The sequence below is a fragment of the Tachypleus tridentatus genome, chromosome 12 (genome assembly GCF_004210375.1).
Source record: "Tachypleus tridentatus isolate NWPU-2018 chromosome 12, ASM421037v1, whole genome shotgun sequence".
NCBI classification, from domain to species: Eukaryota; Metazoa; Arthropoda; class Merostomata; order Xiphosura; family Limulidae; genus Tachypleus; species Tachypleus tridentatus.
In genome coordinates, this window is record NC_134836.1 from 107,113,629 (window position 1) to 107,135,472 (window position 21,844).

Here is a 21,844-nt window from a genome sequence, read left to right on the forward strand (position 1 = left end):
GACGAAAATATCTAATGTTCACGTAGAAATACTAACATCCGAGGTTAATTCACTGTTCAAAATCTATGAACGTTCCTGGTTAAATATCTGAAGTTTTCCGATTTATAAGCGTTTGCCACAGTTATAGCTTTCGAGGTTTATAGTATACTAACTATAACAAACCAACCATATAAAACTGTCTCTCCACGTGTTGCGATAGCTAGCTTTCATAATCATTAGGTGAAGTTCTCGAAATTTCAGTTGGCAATAATACTGATAATCGCTGGTATTTTACACACAGCCGCAGTACATTGTTGATTCTTGGACTCGAGAATTTTATACAAATTTAAAGAACAGGCGAGACTTTCGCAAGACATATTTAGCAATACAATTAGTAAATCCGACACAAACAAACAACATCTTTGTTCATTCCTGTCATATCTCTAGAATAAGTGAAACATTACCTAAATATTACATTTTTTCTGTCAGTATTTCACATTCATTACTTTTGTTCTCTTGTCATTTTGATAATTTAAGTAAGATTTAGCATCACTTCGAATATTTTTCCTAGAAACCTTAAAAATACAGAAAGTTTATTTCTTAGGGCTTTTAAAAACAATGTTTAAAACTATTTAAAGCATGGTAACAAACGTCAAAATGTGTTTGTACATAGGCCCCGGCATGGCCAGGTGGTTAAGGCGTTAATCTGAGAGCCGAGGGTTGGAATCCCTGTCGCACCAAACACGCTCGCCATTTCAGCCGTGGGGGCGTTATAATGTGACGGTTAATCCCACTATTCGTTGTTAAAAGAGTAGCACAAGAGTTGGCGGTGGGTGGTGATGGCTAGCTGACTTTTCTCTAGTCTTACGCTGCTAAACTAAAGAAGGCTAGCACAGATAGCCCTCGTGTAGCTTTGCGCGAAATTAAAAAACAAATGTGTTTGTACAAACGATAAAATTTAATATAATTCTATGTTATTTGTAACTCTACTATCGTATGTCCAAACATGCCTTTATAAAATAGCTTCATGTACTTATTGTATGTTGTTTCTTACTTTTTAACGATTACCTTCATGTAGTCAAACGTGTTATACACAATATGCTTTTGAAGCAATTAACCGTTCATGTAAGTTTTAGCTTCTTCTGGAGAAGTCAAGATGTTTCTAAAGAAGTTGGCGCTTTTGTATTCTGCCCACCGCGAGTATCGAAATCTGGTTTTGAATATTATAAGCCATTAGACTTACCGATGAACCATCGATGGAGAAGTGTGTGTGTTTATGTTTTTTTAAAGCAAAGCCTCATCGGGCTATCTGCTGAGCCCACCGAGGGGAATCGAACCTCTGATTTTAGCGTTGTAAATCTGTATACTTACCGCTATACCAGCGGGGGACTCGATGGAGGAAGGAACAAGACGATTCTCAACGTTTCGATAAGAAGCAAAATGTTTCTCGACGATTTGTTAAGGAGCAAAACGTTTCTCGACGCTTCGTTAAAGAGCAAGACACTTCTCGACGTTTCGTTAAGGTGCAAGACACTTCTTGATGTTTCGTTATTCAATACGTTTTTCTTGAAGCAAAGTACTATCTCGATCACTAAATGTCTGGCTTCTTCTAAAAGCCAAGAAGTAGAAATGAATATGTCTATCGTTATGCTGTATCATTAAATTTTTTTCAAAATATTTTCTGTGCTCGTTTTCCAAACAAACGTAATGTATGTTCTGCAAAAAGAGGGCGCTATTTTATTTTATTTTACAGAGTAGCAGGGACACAATGGACAATATCAGTCTGTAATTTTCATAACAGTATTCGATTTTGATCTCACTGTCATACTTTTAGTATGGTTAATCTGCTACAGAATGATATAAATACATTCAACTTTTTTTAGACCTATTTTTAGTTAATCAGACTTACTTATTTTGTCTGCTTCCACCTTCAATGATTTATTACTTTTATAATTTTTATTGAATTTGCAATAAAACATAGATTAAAACAATTACACATTTCTTCACACTAATAAAATACTAACTTCTTACCAATATACATTATTTTCACATCTTTGTGAACATAGCTATAAATCATATATAGTTTTGACACCAAGAAACTATATGCCAACATGCTTTCTATATTTCCCAGCGCGCCCTCTGTTTACTCGCTTACGAACATGCTCACGGTCCTTTTTTATTTATGAACACTAACAGAATATTCTAAAACATTACGAACATGCTTATACGCTCTGTTTGCTTCAAACTACCAGCAATTGATTTTACGTCTTTATGAACAAGCCTGCATACTATGTATATTCCCGCACCATTAAGCACTGTTTCTATCTTCTTATGAACAAATCTTTTTACCCTGTTTATTTCATTCTAATAGAGGTTCATTTCACCTATTTTTGAAAAAAAGGACAATAGCACGCACTTAACTTTTCTTTCCCACCACTAGCTGTCATTATGAATCCATTATGAACAAGTTCACCAATACGATGGTTGTTATCTCACAGAAGCGGCTGGTTTTACATCTTAACGAACATGCAAAGGCGCCATGTTTGTTTGTTTTTCTCATAACTAACTTTCATTTTACGTTTTCGTGAGTATTCCAACGAATTTTGTAAAAAATTTACCAACGTGTTTTTGGTTTTATTTCTTCTCAACCATTAATTCAACCTCTCATATATTTTTGTACTTTCGTATACAATGGATTTTAAACTCTATTGATATTGTTCGAGAGCAACGTACGTTTTTCTAGCTACTTTTTGACTTAAAACCTTTTAAAACATTATCATATGATGCTCGTTTCGATGTTTTATTAACTTTGTACCTCATTTGAGGTTAATATACAATGTATGCTTCTCACTTTATTAATGATTTGTTATACTTAGATATAAATTTGATCTCGGAAACTGATGAACCAGCTATTATAGAACAACTAAACCTAATCATATCCATACAATTGTTCTTTACAGCTTGTGTCTAACTGGATCGCTTTCATCTGTGTGAACACGGTTGGAATGTTTGTCCACATTTTAATGGAACATGCGCAGAGAAGAGCTTTCTTGGACACTCGAAACTGTATTAATACTCGACTTGAGATGGAAGATGAAAACGAAAAGCTGGTAGGCATCAGAAAACGTGCGAACTGTATTTAAACTAGTAATATTATTGTGACTTTCATAAATATAACTTTAACAGAAAATAATTTGAATTCGAAATTTTCCATTTTTTTTGGATTTTGTCTTTCGGAAAAATGTAATAAGAAACACTAGAACCTTTTTCATTAAATTAAAACATCCCGTTATCATTACCACAAATAACTGATGTTTTAAACAATGTGCAATAATATGTTAAACCTAGGAACGTCTTCTGCTGAGTGTTCTTCCCCAGCATGTTGCTATGGAAATGAAAGAAGACATTATCAGTCCTCGTGAAGGGCAATTTCACAAGATCTATATCCAGAGACACGAGAATGTGAGGTTAGTAAAGTCAGATTACAGTGAAAGAGTAATAAACGTACTATTAATGTTACGACGTTCTGTAAAGTATACGATCTTGTTTATCAATAGTGTATGTTTTATTTTTTTAGCTTTACTCGTAAGTTTCATATTATAGTTTATTTGTTTGGTTTGAATTTTGCGCAAAGCTACACAAGGGCTATCTGCGCTAGCCGTCCCTAATTTAGCAGTGTAAGACTAAGCTAGTCATCACCACCCACCGCCAACTCTTGGGCTACTCTTTTACCAACGAATAGTGAGATTGACCGTAACTTTATAACGCCTCCAAGGCTGAAAGGGCGAGTATGTTTGGTGTGACGGGGATTCGAACCCGCGGCACTCGATTGTCTTAACCACCTGGCTATGCCGGTCCTCATATTACAGTGTTAGACATTTGGCATAAACCTCCCTATGAAAAGAATAGAAAAAAAAATTCATCGTAATTTTCCACACAAATATGTGCAGTAAATGGTTTCAAACGTCATAGTTCATAATGACAGTCCAATAAACTCACTTTAAATATAATAACAATAAAAATAAGGTGTAACATTCGCGTGTTATAAATAAATTGTGTCAATAGTTACAAGAATGAGTTGTGTCAATAGTTACAAGAACTACACTGTTATGTACAACTTAAAAATTGTTTATTATCGGTTGTACATCGTACAGTGACGTTTCACCACGTTATTCTGACTTCATCACAACAACAATACGAGAGAGCACCAGGTCCAGATAAGATAAAAAACTGGCGGTTGGATTTGCTGGTATCAGAATGATGTCGCAAATAGTAAAAAGCGTAATGCTGTTTCTCGATTCATGAAGAGACCTGGTCATAAAATAAACTAAAAACCAATCATATTAATATATAACACTGAATAATATACTAAAAGTCAAACCTGCGGAAGGTTTGTTAATCCAAAGGTTACCACCACTAAACACCACTGAAAGTCAGTTTCAGCTAAACCTCCCCTCTGACGTCATATGCTGTTGAAACACTTAGACCTTTCATTATAAAATGAGCATTGTTGAACAGAAGAGAACACGAGAAAGTGTCAAAAATATTGAAAAATTAATTCAGTATTGTATCAAAATATTGTTAAAAATATTATTCTACATTTTTACCCGTGTATTACTTACCATAAGATGTCTGTATTCTTATAATTGTTAAGAAAACCTCCAACAAAATAGTTTCATATATCTTAAATTGTGACATATGTGTTTGAAACATAATTATAATACATGCTAGGCATTTTCGATAGGTTAACATAGTCTGGTTGGGTTATGTTAGAAGTTAACCTGTTTTAAGTTTTAGGTATCAGACAAGTTTCCTCTCTACCTTTCATTCTGCCTCGTTTTCACACCATGTTATCCTCAAGTAAACATCTGTGTCAAATATATGGCCTCAAGTGCAAATTTCTGACACTTTCAAAAACTCAGAAAATACAAAAATTGGGCATCAAATTTTTAAAGAAATTTCGAGATAATAATCTGGTACCACGGATCCTAAACTGTATATTAACTCCTCAAAACGACCGCACTCCTAAGACTGTCAACGTCATGCAATTCAAAATATAATGTGAACACATTCGTGTAAAATATATTTCTCTCTCAAGAACAGCACAAGTTTCATCACATACTGTATTCCATGCTAAAGTTCGCGTTGTCTTCCATAAACTCCAACAGTGTCAGTCGTATTGTTGAACACGCAACCAGTAACTTAAATCATATTGTCACAAGGCTTGGGAAGAAGGTTTTTTGTTTGTTTATGAATTTCGCGCAAAACTACACGTAAGCTACCTGCGCCAGCCGTCCTTAATTTAGCAGTATAAGAGTAGGGAGAAGATAGCTAGTCATCACCACCCACCGCCAACTCTTGGGCTACTCTTTTACCAACGAATAGTGGGATTGACCATCACATTATAACTACCACTATGCTTAAAAAACAATTCCTGGAATTCCGGTATTCACTTTCCCACATATTTATCTATATAACCCTACTTAAAAATGTTCCAAATAATTTTTGGCTTATGTTTAAACTAAAAATCAATAAATTTCACAAAGTTAAATAGAACCTAGACCCTTACGAAATTCAAACCCTGAAATCCTTAAGATGAGATAACAGCAAAACTTTGTTAAAAGCAGGTAAAGGCAAAACCGTTGTAATCATGGATCGTTTTGACTCCGTCACAAGGGTGAATGAAACTCTTCAAGACAAAACTCATTTTACATTACTGAACACAAAGCTAACACTTGGTCAAGAAAAAACTCTCTGCTTTTCTACTGAAGTTCAAAGAACAAAGGAGTTTTTTTCAAACCTAATGGGCCCGGCATGGCCAAGCGTGTTAAGGCGTGCGACTCGTAATCTGAGGGTCGCGGGTTCGCATCCCGGTCGCACCTAACATGCTCGCCATTTCAGCCGTGGGGGCGTTATAATGTGACGGTCAATCCCACTATTCGTTGGTAAAAGAGTAGCCCAAGAGTTGGCGGTGGGTGGTGATGACTAGCTGCCTTCCCTCTAGTCTTACACTGCTAAATTACGGACGGCTAGCACAGATAGCCCTCGAGTAGCTTTGTGCGAAATTCCAAAACAAACAAACAAACAATCAAACCTAATGTATAACGTTTTCAGACCAAATTATTAAATAACTCCACAAAGACATGCCCTTCACCAAAATTCACAAATCTAGTTTCTCTCTACGACCAATTGTTTCTACTCCTGGAACGTTTGATTTTAATTTAAATAGATATTTAATTTGGCCTTTACCCCTTATGTCGGCCATGACATCATCATTGGTCAAATATTCTGAATAATTTGTCAGGAAGTTGGAACATTTCGTCCCATTCATCGTTATTGTCAGTTTCGACGTAAAACTTTTGTCCACTCATGTACCAGTTTCAGAACCAATGAACTGTACCCTTTATTATTACGTTATCAACCCTTCTCCAAGATCTTCACTTTCTTAAAAGACTGTGAAAAAAAATTCACCGTTTCACCACTTCCTCTAACAGTTTTCAATTTGAATTTCTCACTTATGATCAGATCAAAGGATCAAACATGGGTAATTTATTTCCCCCACTTTCGCCACCACAGTCATGATCAAAACTGAAGATAAAAGTATTTCCATATCCTTCATCTTTTGATCTTGCGTCCTCATCCACTGATAAGTTACACCCGAACCTGGTTCATCCTTATATTAACTTTACCAGTAATCCCGAAGAAGACCACACACTTCCGTCAAGAATGTTCTTGTTAAAAGAAATGATAAAAAGTTCCACACTATCAGTTATCATAAGAATATTCACACGGCCTTACACGTGCCTTGGACGTCCTACCATAGATTTATTTCAAAGAATTGGGCATCGTAAAAGCTCTGTATCAATTTGTTGAAAGTACTTATTCAAGGAAAGAATATTTTTCACTCGGTCCTCGACCATTTGAAAACAGGATTAGTAGCACAAAACGGCTTTCGTCTAGAATCCACTGACAAAGTCTTCTCCAAACTGAATAAAAAATCTAAAGTGAAGTCTCAGCACAAGTCAAGTAATAACGAACTTCCCATTTATTTCATTCCAAAAAAGTGGTGTCCAATTAGAAAAAAAACTTTTATGGAGGAAAAATATTTCTTTTACTCTTAAAATAACTTGTCTATACAATGTATATTTCTTCCTAGCACAAAATTAGGGCAGGTTCTATTAAGAAATACCAATATCTTGATTGGTTTCATGTATCAAATCAGTTGTGAACAAGAAGGTGGCCCAGCATGACCTGAGGGTCACGGGTTCGAATCCCCGTCACACCAAACATGCTCGTCATTTCAACCTGGGGGTCGTTATAATTTTACAGTCAATCCCACTATTCGTTGGTAAAAGAGAAGCCCAAGAGTTGGCAATGGGTGGTGATGACTAGTTGTCTTCCCTTCAGTCTTACACTGCTAAATTAGAGACGGCTAGCGCAAATATCCCTCGTGTAGCTTTGCGCGAAATTCAAAAACAAACAAATAAACCATCAACTAGATTTTTCTTGTTATCTGGACCCGGAGTCGTGTAGTTGTTGTTCTGAATGAAGCCAAGTTAATCTGGTGAATAGTTAAAGCCATAGATATTATATTCTATATTTTGAACAATATATGTTTTAAATTTGAGATATGTCGTATAATCTGCTATAAAATATTCTACAAGATTATGCGATTAATAACAAATAAAGAAAGAATAGTTTAATTAGTAAATATTTTATAAAACATTTTTTAAAATATTTTCTCTCGAGCTCTGTATTTAGAAGTAATTATACTTCAACATCAGATTACAAAACACGATACTGAAAATCCTTATAAAGGATTTGCCTTTTAGTAATGCTGCCTTAAAATGGATTTTCTTCAATTTATGTTTTGTCCAAAGTTGTTCTCTATTTCGGGTGGGAGAGGTTTAATGGACTGGAATTGTCTATTGAATGAAAGGCAGTTCCAGTCTACTAAAGTTATCCAACCTCCTATGTCTACTCTGCGTAAAGCTTCAATGAATCAACATATTTACTGTCTCATTTCAAGTTTCCCAACAAATCGAATAACGCTACATCAAAAACATAGAATATTTCATAGTCTTGCCTGTATACACGGTCTAGCTAATTTGAATATCGTAAGCATAACAAAATCCATTTATGCCTAGCATACAAAGGCGGGTGTCTTTACTTGCATCAGGCGCTGCTCGTAATATAACTCCCATAACTTGTACTAAATCATGCAACAAAAAAGAGTTACACACATATCGTTTCATCAGTAGAAAAAAATTGTAGATTCTCGAGGTTTTGTGGAAAGATGTTTCAGAAGAGATAAGATAAAATCTAGAAACAAGGCCATGCGTCAATTGGGCGGCGTTAGCAGGAAGTTGGACACATGATAAAGAAATACCAAGCAGTGTACGTATTGCAAAATATTCCATTATTGTGAAGTAGGTAATACATTTTCTTTGCCTTTTTCAACTGATATTAAACATTAATTAGTTATTAATCTTATCATTAAATTAAAATTCATTAAACCTTTAGCTCACGCGATGTAATCTTGAGATGACATAAAAACAAGAGATAAGTATAAAATTAAACGAATTGTAATTTAGCAGTGTAAGACTAGAGGGAAGGCAGCTAGTCATCACCACCCACCGCCAACTCTTAGGCTACTCTTTTACCAACGAATGGTGGGATTGACCGTAACATTATAACGCCCCCCCCCAGCTGAAAGGGCGAGCATGTTTAGCGCGACGGGGATGGGAACCCGCGACCCTCAGATTACGAGTCGCACGCCTTAACACGCTAGGCCATGCCGGGCCTACGAACAACCAAGCGCTCGTTTTGTAAGACTTTTCCCATGCGGATCAACCGTTGCATTTTAAAATTTGAAAATATTAATTTGCATTAATAAGTTATTTCTAAGTCTCATGAGTATAGCGTATAGAGCAATCACATCATTTAGCTTAATTTATTATGTTTTTCTTATATATACAAGGTAGTGTAGGTGTACCTGATTCAGACATTTTAGGATAAAACGAGAGAAAATAGCAAACTAATCATCAATAAAAATCACCAATAAAAATTAAATAAAATGATTCTCATATTTTACCATATCTAAAGCATAATTAATTCAATCCTCAGGTTTTCTCTTCACTCGTGTAAAATTATCACTTTCATATAGTAGTTTAATACGATGTTTTGATCTTATGTTATATTTCTGTACTAAATTTTTATAAAAGCTCAATTTAGAATGTTCAGAATTTTTAACGTTGTATGTGTGTGAAATCTTCCAGTTGTGTAATTTTATCTTTGACTTTATACAGACCTAACCTCACTAAGCAAGAGAGTGAATTATTTTTATAACGTTGTATTTCTGTGTGAAATCTTCCAGTGTTGTAATTTTACCTTTGACTTTATAAAGATCTAACCTCACTAAGCTAGAAAGTAAATTACTTTGTAAATAATCAGATTATCTTTCCGTGTAGACCATCACGAAAAGCACCGAAAAAGGAAACCCATTTCCGGTTTACATTACCAGTAAACAACAGAAACTAGTAACTATTACATTTGTAAAGTATCCAACAGTTGATTAGATTTAGAATTGGAAATTCTTAATGCATGGGAGGATTTATCCAACTCGTCCCTTTTTAGGGGCGACTCATTTTTCATGCTACACTACACAGAGAAAGCCCTGGAACATTTTATTTATCGAATAGTTTAATTGGAAACAAACCAGAAACTCGTGTATTGTGATTCATGGTTGTTAAGCACAAAACTTTCACATGGGCTATTTGTGCTATGCCTATGACGGGTATGGAACCCGATTTCAAGCGTTATAAGCTCCGAGACCTACCGCTAAGCTGTGAGGTGGGAAAATCTTCCGTCAGCAGCTGAGTTTGGTAGTACCACTGTCCGTCATAAATAAGTGTTTTCTTCATAATTTGTGTATTTGTAACTAACACAAAGCTACACAGTGGGATATCTGTGCTCTGCCCATCATGGGCAGTAAAATTCAGTTTATAGTATTGTACGTCTGCAGACGCATCGCCAGACCATTGGGTGGGTGTTTATTTCATAAATTACTCATAACTGTATAAAAATTCCTTATTTTCAGGCTGTTCAAAGTATATTAAACTTCGTCACGTTTAAAGATCCACCAGTACCCCCAAGACGGAACTAAACAATAGGTACAGGAAAAAATATAACATTTTACTGAAGTCCTTTCACGAAGGTAATTTTGGTATATTCCATATAACACAAGAAAACACTAAAAAATCAGACTTCTTTTCAAACCTAAAAAATTATGGTATACATTACCAGTGAAGTCATGCAGATGATCATTAATTTGTACAGATTTATCTTATTTATTTAATTAACTAATTGGGTTTGGTTTGTTTTGAATTTCGCGCAAAGCTACACGAGGGCTATCTGCGCTAGCCGTCCCTAATTTAGCAGTGTAAGACTAGAGTGAAGGTAGCTAGTCATCACTACTCACCGCCAACGCTTGGACTACTCTTTTACCAACGAATAGTGGGATTGACTGTCACATTATAATGCCCCCACAACAGAAAGGGCGAGCATGTTTAGTGTGACAGGGATTCGAACCCGCGATCCTCAGATTAAGAGTCGAGTGCCTTAACCACCTGGTCATGCCGGACCAATTAATTAATTAAGATTTTTTTCATTGCACATTAAAATTTTATTTAATTAGAAGACCAAAATTAACTGGCGAAGCACCATATATCCACCACTAAGGGGCCAGCATAACTATGTGGTTAAAGCACTCGACTCATAATACGAAGGTTGCGGGTTTGAATGTCACACCAACCGTGGAAGCGTTATAACGTGACGGTCAATCCCACTATTCGTTGGTTAAAGAGTAGTCCAAGAGATGGCGGTGGATGGTAATGACTATCAGCTTTCCCTCTAGTCTTACACTGCTAAATTAGGAACGACTAACGCAGATAGCCTTCGTGTAGCTTTGCGCGAAATTCAAAACAAACCAATACATCCTTTAAAAAAAAAAAAAGACTCAAAATAAGCAAATTCAATTTTTTTAGGTCAGTGCATTGGGCGAATGTAATTTAAAAATTGTCTGTTTTCCATCTTGATTGCTGTAAATATGAATGCACAGGTGCCTAAAATATATATGAAGGGTTGCTTCTCTATAATGTCCTTAGAAATGTCTATAAAAAAAAGGGTGAAGTTTTGATCGTATTACGACGAGGCAGAACCTTGACAAGTTTCTATTCAATCAGTTGAGAAAAGGAGGAATGGCGGTCGGTTGAAAAGCGTTCGGAAGAGGAAAAAACAAATGATATAAAAAGTTTCTATGAAGACCTAATGAGTTAATGACTAGCATTACAAGTTGTATTCAAACAGTGTTTTTGGAACGAAATATAGCTTTACGTTTGAAGAAATAAAAACTAGAAACCTGTTAATTTCGTACAATGTTTCGATTTCTTCATGTGAAGATGTTTTTAGGCCTAAAGCGTTGAGTGAAATTAAAGTTTTTTCCACTTTTTATTAATATTGTATCAAGTGTTTTTTATTTCTTCAAACATCGGCTTAATTCGTTAACGTACGTTTTTATTTATTTTTTTGTTTGTGTTTGTATCAAAATAAATGCCCCCGCTAGTACAGCGGTATGTCTCCGGATTTACAACGCTAAAATCAGGGGGTTCGATTCCCCTCGGTGGGCTGAGCAGATAGCCCTATGTGGCTTTGCTATAAGAAAAACACACAGGCATCAAAATAAATAAATTATTTAAATTAATAATAAAACCTGGCACGCTGTGTAAAACGGATTGTATCGTCTGACAATGACTGCGCTTTTGTGACTGAACTACGCTGCGTTGATTGCGAATTAACAGACAACAATCATAGATAACAATAAAAAATAGGGTTTATAGACGTTACACTTCGTTATTAGCATTGTCAGGTGGTTAAAGTACTCGACTCGTAATCTGTGGGTCGTGGATTCGAATCCTCGTCGCAACAGACATGCTCGCCCTTTCAGCCGTGGGGACGTTCTAATGTTACGGTCAATCTCACTATTCGTTGGTAAAAGAGTAGTCCAAGAGTTGGCGGTGGGTGTTACGACGAGCTACCTTCCCTCTAGTCTTACAGTACTAAATTAGGGACGGCTAGCGCAGATAGTGCCCGTGTAGCTTTACGTAAAATTCAAATCAAACTAATACAGTTGTTGAAAAAATTCGGATAAATTATAACAGTAGCAGAAACCTAAGCTGGGTTCCAGTTAAAAAATCCATTACAGATAAAGCTCGCGAGCACCATTATTAAAAGTAACTCCATTTTTGAAATGGAAATTATTCAATACACTAGTATTGTCGGTCACTTATAGCTTGAAGGAAATGCATTTCTTTCAAGACTTTTCTGTGCATATTTAATACTGGAGGTAGCAAACATTCTACAAAACTTTCCAATCAAAATAAGTACAAATATATTTTTTTACATTATCATGTGATGTTTTATTCTTTTTTCACCAACTTATGTTCCAATTTCTCAGAGCAAACTGTGTAAGCGAAATATTGGAAATAGATACGTTTTTGATATTTTGAATCGATGTCATTTGAAAGAGAAACTTTCATATCTCAATATGCCTTAAGCTAACTGTGTTTCAAATGGAGTTGTTGACTCGTAGGAGTGTTTTACAGATATGGAACATATAACATATAATTTACATGTGTTCGCACTGTTCCCCGTGCATTATCAAAGATACTATTGATTATAAGGATATGAAAAAAACACTGTTACGTATAACAATTTCAAATAGCCCATACATGGGTTAATTTGTAATTTATATTTATAAGTTATATAATTTTCAATATGTATCCAATGTAAGATGCTCGCCAGCAAGATGGATACACACGGTATTTTTAATGCAAATATATTTTAATATATAAATTATAATACAATTTACAACAACGGTTGTTACAAATAACGGTCAATGTACAAAAGTTTTACAAACTTACAAACAATATCGAGTCTTTTTTCTGATCTTTGACTTTCTTGATATCTTATCAAGGGTTCCCGATGAGCGAATTGATTTTGGATCGATGTAGATGCAATTTACTTTACAGAGAGCGTTCGAGCTCTGTGGTTTTCGCTCATCACATGCCGATTACAGGTCGAGTTTATCACCGCTAAAGTTGTTGTTGTTGTTTTGAATTAAGCACAAAGCTACACAATAGGCTATCTGTGCTCTGCCAACCAGGTATCGAAATCCGGATTTTAGCGTTGTAAGTCCGCAGACGTACCGCTGAGCCACTGTGGGGGGGGGGCGCTGAAGTTATACAATAGCAATGGTCGATGCGAATGCGCTAAAGTTAAATGGTTTGTAATGCTCGAAATCTATAAACGTTCATAGCTAAATATCTGAAGTTCCCGATTCATAACTGTAATTATAGTTTCCAAGATTTATACTTTATAAACTATAGCGAACCAATAATATATGTATTGTATTTTGGTGATGAGAGTTGCTAGAAATTTCAGTCTGAACAACAATACTGAGGATACACTAGTGTTTATGTACACACATATATTGTTTATTCTTACATCCGACAATCTTCTTGACTTAAATACAAATATACCTTAAACAAACTTTCATATTAAAATATATATATAACAGTAAATCTGTTGCAACACTTACAGATCAGATGAACGTTTTCTTTCTGTGTTTTTACATTTACGGTATTATATACATATGTGTATCTTTGTGTGTGTGACTACATGTTGTCAAAAACAAACGTTATTTAAACAGTATAAACCATACTTGTTCGAAAAAATTTTGTACTGTTAAAATAGTTTAAGAACGAAATTCTTAAACTCGAAGGGACTCATAATATTTAATATAAAATTTCAAACTCGGTAATAAATCGTTCTTTCTTTATCAGGAGAGATCGTGCCGAAACATGGTGTGTGACAGCTTCGCGTGACGATTTTAATTTCCTTCACCTAGGATAATTAATTTTCTGGATCTTAACAGTTTGTTTGTTTTTGAATTTCTCGCATGACTACACGAGGGCTATCTGCGTTAGCCGTCCCTAATTTAGCAGTGTTTGTTTGTTTTGAATTTCGCGTAAAGCTACACAAGGGCTATCTGCGCTAGACGTCCTAGTTTAGCAGTGTAGGACGAGAGGGAAGGCAGCTTGTCATTACCACTCACCGCCAGCTCTTGGGCTACTCTTTTACCAAAGAATAGTGGAATTAACCGTCACATTATAACGTCCCCACGGCTGAAAGGGCGAGCATGTTTAGTGTGACTGGGATTCGAACCATGACCCTCAGATTACTAGTTGAGCGCCTTAACCACCTGGCCATGCCTGGCCCTGGATCTCGATATATTGCAATTTTGACTTTGTTTTTTCTTATTCTGACGGTGTAGACATTTCGTGCACTGTCAAAAAATATTTGAGTAAATCTTAATGAAATTTCATTTTTCTTTCGCTAACAATGTTAAAAACAAACATTTTGACATTTTAAAATTTCATCCTTCCAATTGTCAGCTTATTTTTTTTTAAATTAACCTTTAAATCCATAACATGCATTATGAGTTGTTGTTATTTTTAACTTGGCCATTGATTTTAGTGGTAAGGCCTTGCGGAAAACCGCTTTTCTTTGCTTTTTTCTTTTGTTTACTATTAAGAACAACGAGTACACGATGGGCTACTTGTACTGGTCGAAACACAGATATGGTTTCTTTGGATTGTTTATTTGTTTGTTTTGAATTTTCGCGCAAAACTACACCAGAGCTATCTGCGTTAGCCGTTCTTAACTTAGCAGTGTAAGACTAGAGGGAAGGCAGCTAGTCATCACCACCCACCGTCAACTCTTAGGCTACTCTTTAACCAACGAATCGTGGAATTAACTGTGACATTATAACGCCCCACGGCCAAAAGGGCGAGCATGTTTCATGTGACGGGAATTCGAATCCACGACTCTCAGATTACGAGTCGAGCGTTCTACACCCTTGTGCAAATTAATTGAAACAAGACGGAAAATTACGATTTCTTTAATTTTTTTGCGTTTTACTTCTAAGAATCCAAAAATTACTCACAAATTAATACATGATATGACCGCCTTTATTTTTCAGAAGATCATTAATCCGCTTCGGCATCGAGTCCACGAGCTGACTGCAATATTTACTAATTTTTGGATCGCGGTACCACACCTCAATTATGGCCTCAATTAGCTTATCTTTTGTAGTACAGTCTTTTCCCCGAAGTCTTTCTTTACAAATCGCCCAAAGATTTTTAATAGGATTTAAGTCCGGAGAGTTTCCAGACCGGTCCAGCACCTTTATTCGCGTTGTAGTCATAAAATTCTTCACAAGTTTCGATGTGTGGCACGGAGCCAGATCTTCCTGAAAAATGCCAGATCCATCTGGAAATCTCTTTTTTCAATTCTAGAACGATTCTTCTCTGCAAAACTTCGATGTATCATACCTTCTACAATATGTAAGCCTCCGACGCCATAGTAGCTGAAAAAGCCCCAAAACATCTTCTTCAAGGAATGTTTTACGAACTGATTGATGTCAGATTCTCGAAGAGTCTCACCTGGAGATCTGCGAACATGCAGACTTCTTTGACCCTGTACGAAGAAATGAGTTTCGTCACTGAATAACACCTTCTTCCATTATTCTTGCGTCTAGTTCTTGTATTTCAGATTCCACTGATACCGTGTTTTCTTCATTGAGTTTGTAAGTTGTTTTTTGACTGGTCTCCTTGCCCTTCTCACGCAATTGCGAATGACGTAATATTCCTCAAAATTTCGTCATATATCCCAAAAATAGATCAACCGTACTGCAAAATACAGCTAATGACGCCGTCTGTGTGAAAAAATGGCTATTAAAGGAAATCAGCGGGTCCAGCGAGCCTACACCGGCCGCCATGCTGAAAATATTGTAAAATGACCGTTTGTTTCAATTAATTTGCACAAGGGTGTAACCACTAGGCCATACCGGACCTGGTTTGTTTGGAATTAACCACAAAGCTACAGAATGGGCTACCTGTGCTTTACGCACCAATAGTGTCGAAACCCGGTTTCTAACGTTGTACGCTGCGGTCTTGATTTTCATATCCGAAACTCTGCTTTTAGTTCACGCGTCGAATAAACCTAAATTTTATTTCCCTTATAAACGTTTTCATGTTTCGTTTCGTATGGATGTCGCATTAGGAATATTAACATTTAGAAAAATTGAGCTTTACTTTTCCGTTGATGTATCGTTCCATTGCCCAGCGCCACTAAAAAATAAAATATTCAGATAGTAGTTTGGCGAAAAAGCTATTTAAAATGAAACAAATGTTCGTTCGTTCGTGAGAACATATACCTAATATGTACCTATGGAATACACGTGGTATTATAATATTACAGCACCAATCATATTTTATTTTAGTACTGCAGTTGAATAGACTGACTGAGAAAGTAATAATGCTGTTGCAACATGCTTTCCGTGTCATTAATCTGTAATTTAAAGAATAGATTAACATTCATGAAAACTAATTCCGTAAAAATCTCTTTGTTAATTTAGAATAATTTCATAAGAAAGACAGGCAAAAGAGGTTGTAAAAAATAATAGAAAATTGCTTTCTAATATCTTGTCTATTTTTAATAGTTTGGTAATTCAGTTGTGAGCGGAGCGATTGGAAATTTGATTAATTTAATGTGAATTAGATCAGAATTACTGATTATAAAATTAAAAGCCTGCACGAACATTAATGTTCCCTCATTTATAGAACATCCAGCTATATTACTACAACCCACATAAAACACAAGTAACATCTAAACAACTACTTTGTACTTGTAGCTCAAAAATCTATTGATGTTACTGTGGAGTAGTTTTAGATTTGAAAGATAAGTCACACCAATATTAAAATCTAAATAGTTACTTTAAACTTATAGCTCACAGATCTATTGATGTTACTGTGGAGTAGTTTTAGATTTGAAGGATAAGTCACACCAATATTAAAATCTAAATAGTTACTTTAAACTTGTAGCTCACAGATCTATTGATGTTACTGTGGAGTAGTTTTAGATTTGAAAGATAAGTCACACCAATATTAAAATCTAAATAGTTACTTTAAACTTATAGCTCACAGATCTATTGATGTTACTGTGGAGTAGTTTTAGATTTGAAAGATAAGTCACACCAATATTAAAATCTAAATAGTTACTTTAAACTTGTAGCTCACAGACCTATTGATGTTACTGTGGAGTACTTTTAGATTTGAAAGATAAGTCACACCAATATTAAAATCTAAATAGTTACTTTAAACTTGTAGGTCACAGATCTATTGATGTTACCGTGGAGTAGTTTTAGATTTGAAAGATAAGTCACACCAATATTAAAATATAAATAGTTACTTTAAACTTGTAGCTCACAGACCTATTGATGTTACTGTGGAGTAGTTTTAGATTTGAAAGATAAGTCACACCAATATTAAAATATAAATAGTTACTTTAAACTTGTAGCTCACAGATCTATTGATGTTACTGTGGAGTAGTTTTAGATTTGAAAGATAAGTCACACCAATATTAAAATATAAATAGTTACTTTAAACTTGTAGCTCACAGATCTATTGATGTTACTGTGGAGTAGTTTTAGATTTGAAAGATAAGTCACACCAATATTAAAATATAAATAGTTACTTTAAACTTGTAGCTCACAGATCTATTGATGTTACTGTGGAGTAGTTTTAGATTTGAAAGATAAGTCACACCAATATTAAAATCTAAATAGTTACTTTAAACTTGTAGCTCACAGACCTATTGATGTTACTGCGGAGTAGTTTTAGATTTGAAAGATAAGTCACACCAATATTAAAATCTAAATAGTTACTTTAAACTTATAGCTCACAAATCTATTGATGTTACTGCGGAGTAGTTTTAGATTTGAAAGATAAGTCACACCAATATTAAAATCTAAATAGTTACTTTAAACTTGTAGCTCACAGACCTATTGATGTTACTGCGGAGTAGTTTTAGATTTGAAAGATAAGTCACACCAATATTAAAATCTAAATAGTTACTTTAAACTTGTAGCTCACAGACCTATTGATGTTACTGCGGAGTAGTTTTAGATTTGAAAGATAAGTCACACCAATATTAAAATCTAAATAGTTACTTTAAACTTGTAGCTCACAGACCTATTGATGTTACTGCGGAGTAGTTTTAGATTTGAAAGATAAGTCACACCAATATTAAAATCTAAATAGTTACTTTAACCTGTAGCTCACAGACCTATTGATGTTACTGTGGAGTAGTTTTAGAGTTGAAAGATAAGTCACACCAATATTAAAATCTAAATAGTTACTTTAAACTTGTAGCTCACAGACCTATTGATGTTACTGTGGAGTAGTTTTAGATTTGAAGGATAAGTCACACCAATATTAAAATCTAAATAGTTACTTTAAACTTGTAGCTCACAGATCTATTGATGTTACTGTGGAGTAGTTTTAGATTTGAAAGATAAGTCACACCAATGTTAAAATCTAAATAGTTACTTTAAACTTGTAGGTCACAGATCTATTGATGTTACCGTGGAGTAGTTTTAGATTTGAAAGATAAGTCACACCAATATTAAAATCTAAATAGTTACTTTAAACTTGTAGGTCACAGATCTATTGATGTTACCGTGGAGTAGTTTTAGATTTGAAAGATAAGTCACACCAATATTAAAATATAAATAGTTACTTTAAACTTATAGCTCACAGATCTATTGATGTTACCGTGGAGTAGTTTTAGATTTGAAAGATAAGTCACACCAATATTAAAATCTAAATAGTTACTTTAAACTTGTAGCTCACAGACCTATTGATGTTACTGTGGAGTAGTTTTAGATTTGAAAGATAAGTCACACCAATATTAAAATATAAATAGTTACTTTAAACTTATAGCTCACAAATCTATTGATGTTACTGTGGAGTAGTTTTAGATTTGAAAGATAAGTCACACCAATATTAAAATATAAATAGTTACTTTAAACTTGTAGCTCACAGATCTATTGATGTTACTGTGGAGTAGTTTTAGATTTGAAAGATAAGTCACACCAATATTAAAATCTAAATAGTTACTTTAAACTTGTAGCTCACAGACCTATTGATGTTACTGCGGAGTAGTTTTAGATTTGAAAGATAAGTCACACCAATATTAAAATCTAAATAGTTACTTTAAACTTATAGCTCACAGACCTATTGATGTTACTGTGGAGTAGTTTTAGAGTTGAAAGATAAGTCACACCAATATTAAAATCTAAATAGTTACTTTAAACTTGTAGCTCACAGACCTATTGATGTTACTGTGGAGTAGTTTTAGATTTGAAAGATAAGTCACACCAATATTAAAATCTAAATAGTTACTTTAAACTTATAGCTCACAGATCTATTGATGTTACTGTGGAGTAGTTTTAGATTTGAAAGATAAGTCACACCAATATTAAAATCTAAATAGTTACTTTAAACTTGTAGCTCACAGACCTATTGATGTTACTGTGGAGTACTTTTAGATTTGAAAGATAAGTCACACCAATATTAAAATCTAAATAGTTACTTTAAACTTGTAGCTCACAGATCTATTGATGTTACCGTGGAGTAGTTTTAGATTTGAAAGATAAGTCACACCAATATTAAAATATAAATAGTTACTTTAAACTTATAGCTCACAGATCTATTGATGTTACTGTGGAGTAGTTTTAGATTTGAAAGATAAGTCACACCAATATTAAAATCTAAATAGTTACTTTAAACTTGTAGCTCACAGACCTATTGATGTTACTGTGGAGTAGTTTTAGATTTGAAAGATAAGTCACACCAATATTAAAATATAAATAGTTACTTTAAACTTATAGCTCAAAAATCTATTGATGTTACTGTGGAGTAGTTTTAGATTTGAAAGATAAGTCACACCAATATTAAAATATAAATAGTTACTTTAAACTTGTAGCTCACAGATCTATTGATGTTACTGTGGAGTAGTTTTAGATTTGAAAGATAAGTCACACCAATATTAAAATCTAAATAGTTACTTTAAACTTGTAGCTCACAGACCTATTGATGTTACTGTGGAGTAGTTTTAGATTTGAAAGATAAGTCACACCAATATTAAAATATAAATAGTTACTTTAAACTTATAGCTCACAGATCTATTGATGTTACTGTGGAGTAGTTTTAGATTTTAAAGATAAGTCACACCAATATTAAAATCTAAATAGTTACTTTAAACTTGTAGCTCACAGACCTATTGATGTTACTGTGGAGTAGTTTTAGATTTGAAAGATAAGTCACACCAATATTAAAATATAAATAGTTACTTTAAACTTATAGCTCACAAATCTATTGATGTTACTGTGGAGTAGTTTTGGATTTTAAAGATAAGTCACACCAATATTAAAATCTAAATAGTTACTTTAAACTTGTAGCTCACAGACCTATTGATGTTACTGTGGAGTAGTTTTAGATTTGAAAGATAAGTCACACCAATATTAAAATATAAATAGTTACTTTAAACTTGTAGCTCACAGATCTATTGATGTTACTGTGGAGTAGTTTTAGATTTGAAAGATAAGTCACACCAATATTAAAATATAAATAGTTACTTTAAACTTGTAGCTCACAGATCTATTGATGTTACTGTGGAGTAGTTTTAGATTTGAAAGATAAGTCACACCAATATTAAAATCTAAATAGTTACTTTAAACTTGTAGCTCACAGACCTATTGATGTTACTGTGGAGTAGTTTTAGATTTGAAAGATAAGTCACACCAATATTAAAATCTAAATAGTTACTTTAAACTTATAGCTCACAGATCTATTGATGTTACTGTGGAGTAGTTTTAGATTTGAAAGATAAGTCACACCAATATTAAAATCTAAATAGTTACTTTAAACTTGTAGCTCACAGATCTATTGATGTTACTGTGGAGTAGTTTTAGATTTGAAAGATAAGTCACACCAATATTAAAATATAAATAGTTACTTTAAACTTATAGCTCACAGATCTATTGATGTTACTGTGGAGTAGTTTTAGATTTTAAAGATAAGTCACACCAATATTAAAATCTAAATAGTTACTTTAAACTTGTAGCTCACAGACCTATTGATGTTACTGTGGAGTAATTTTAGATTTGAAAGATAAGTCACACCAATATTAAAATATAAATAGTTACTTTAACCTGTAGCTCACAGATCTATTGATGTTACTGTGGAGTAGTTTTAGATTTGAAAGATAAGTCACACCAATATTAAAATATAAATAGTTACTTTAACCTGTAGCTCACAGATCTATTGATGTTACTGTGGAGTAGTTTTAGATTTGAAAGATAAGTCACACCAATATTAAAATCTAAATAGTTACTTTAAACTTGTAGCTCACAGACCTATTGATGTTACTGTGGAGTAGTTTTAGATTTGAAAGATAAGTCACACCAATATTAAAATCTAAATAGTTACTTTAAACTTGTAGCTCACAGATCTATTGATGTTACTGTGGAGTAGTTTTAGATTTGAAAGATAAGTCACACCAATATTAAAATATAAATAGTTACTTTAACCTGTAGCTCACAGATCTATTGATGTTACTGTGGAGTAGTTTTAGATTTGAAAGATAAGTCACACCAATATTAAAATCTAAATAGTTACTTTAAACTTGTAGCTCACAGATCTATTGATGTTACTGTGGAGTAGTTTTAGATTTGAAAGATAAGTCACACCAATATTAAAATATAAATAGTTACTTTAAACTTATAGCTCACAGATCTATTGATGTTACTGTGGAGTAGTTTTGGATTTTAAAGATAAGTCACACCAATATTAAAATCTAAATAGTTACTTTAAACTTGTAGCTCACAGACCTATTGATGTTA

At 34.0% G+C, this 21,844-nt stretch overlaps 1 pseudogene across 1 annotated transcript in view; it reads left to right on the forward strand.

Annotated features, from left to right (window-relative positions):
• Positions 1 to 2,942: 2,942 nt before the first annotated feature.
• The window catches only part of LOC143234276 (adenylate cyclase 1-like), a 100,933-nt pseudogene continuing 82,031 nt past the window's right edge, over positions 2,943 to 21,844 (forward strand). Inside the window, exons 1-2 of the transcript XR_013018574.1 lie at positions 2,943 to 3,089; positions 3,328 to 3,446. The product of XR_013018574.1 is annotated as an adenylate cyclase 1-like (transcript). The remainder of the gene's footprint in view (positions 3,090 to 3,327; positions 3,447 to 21,844) is intronic.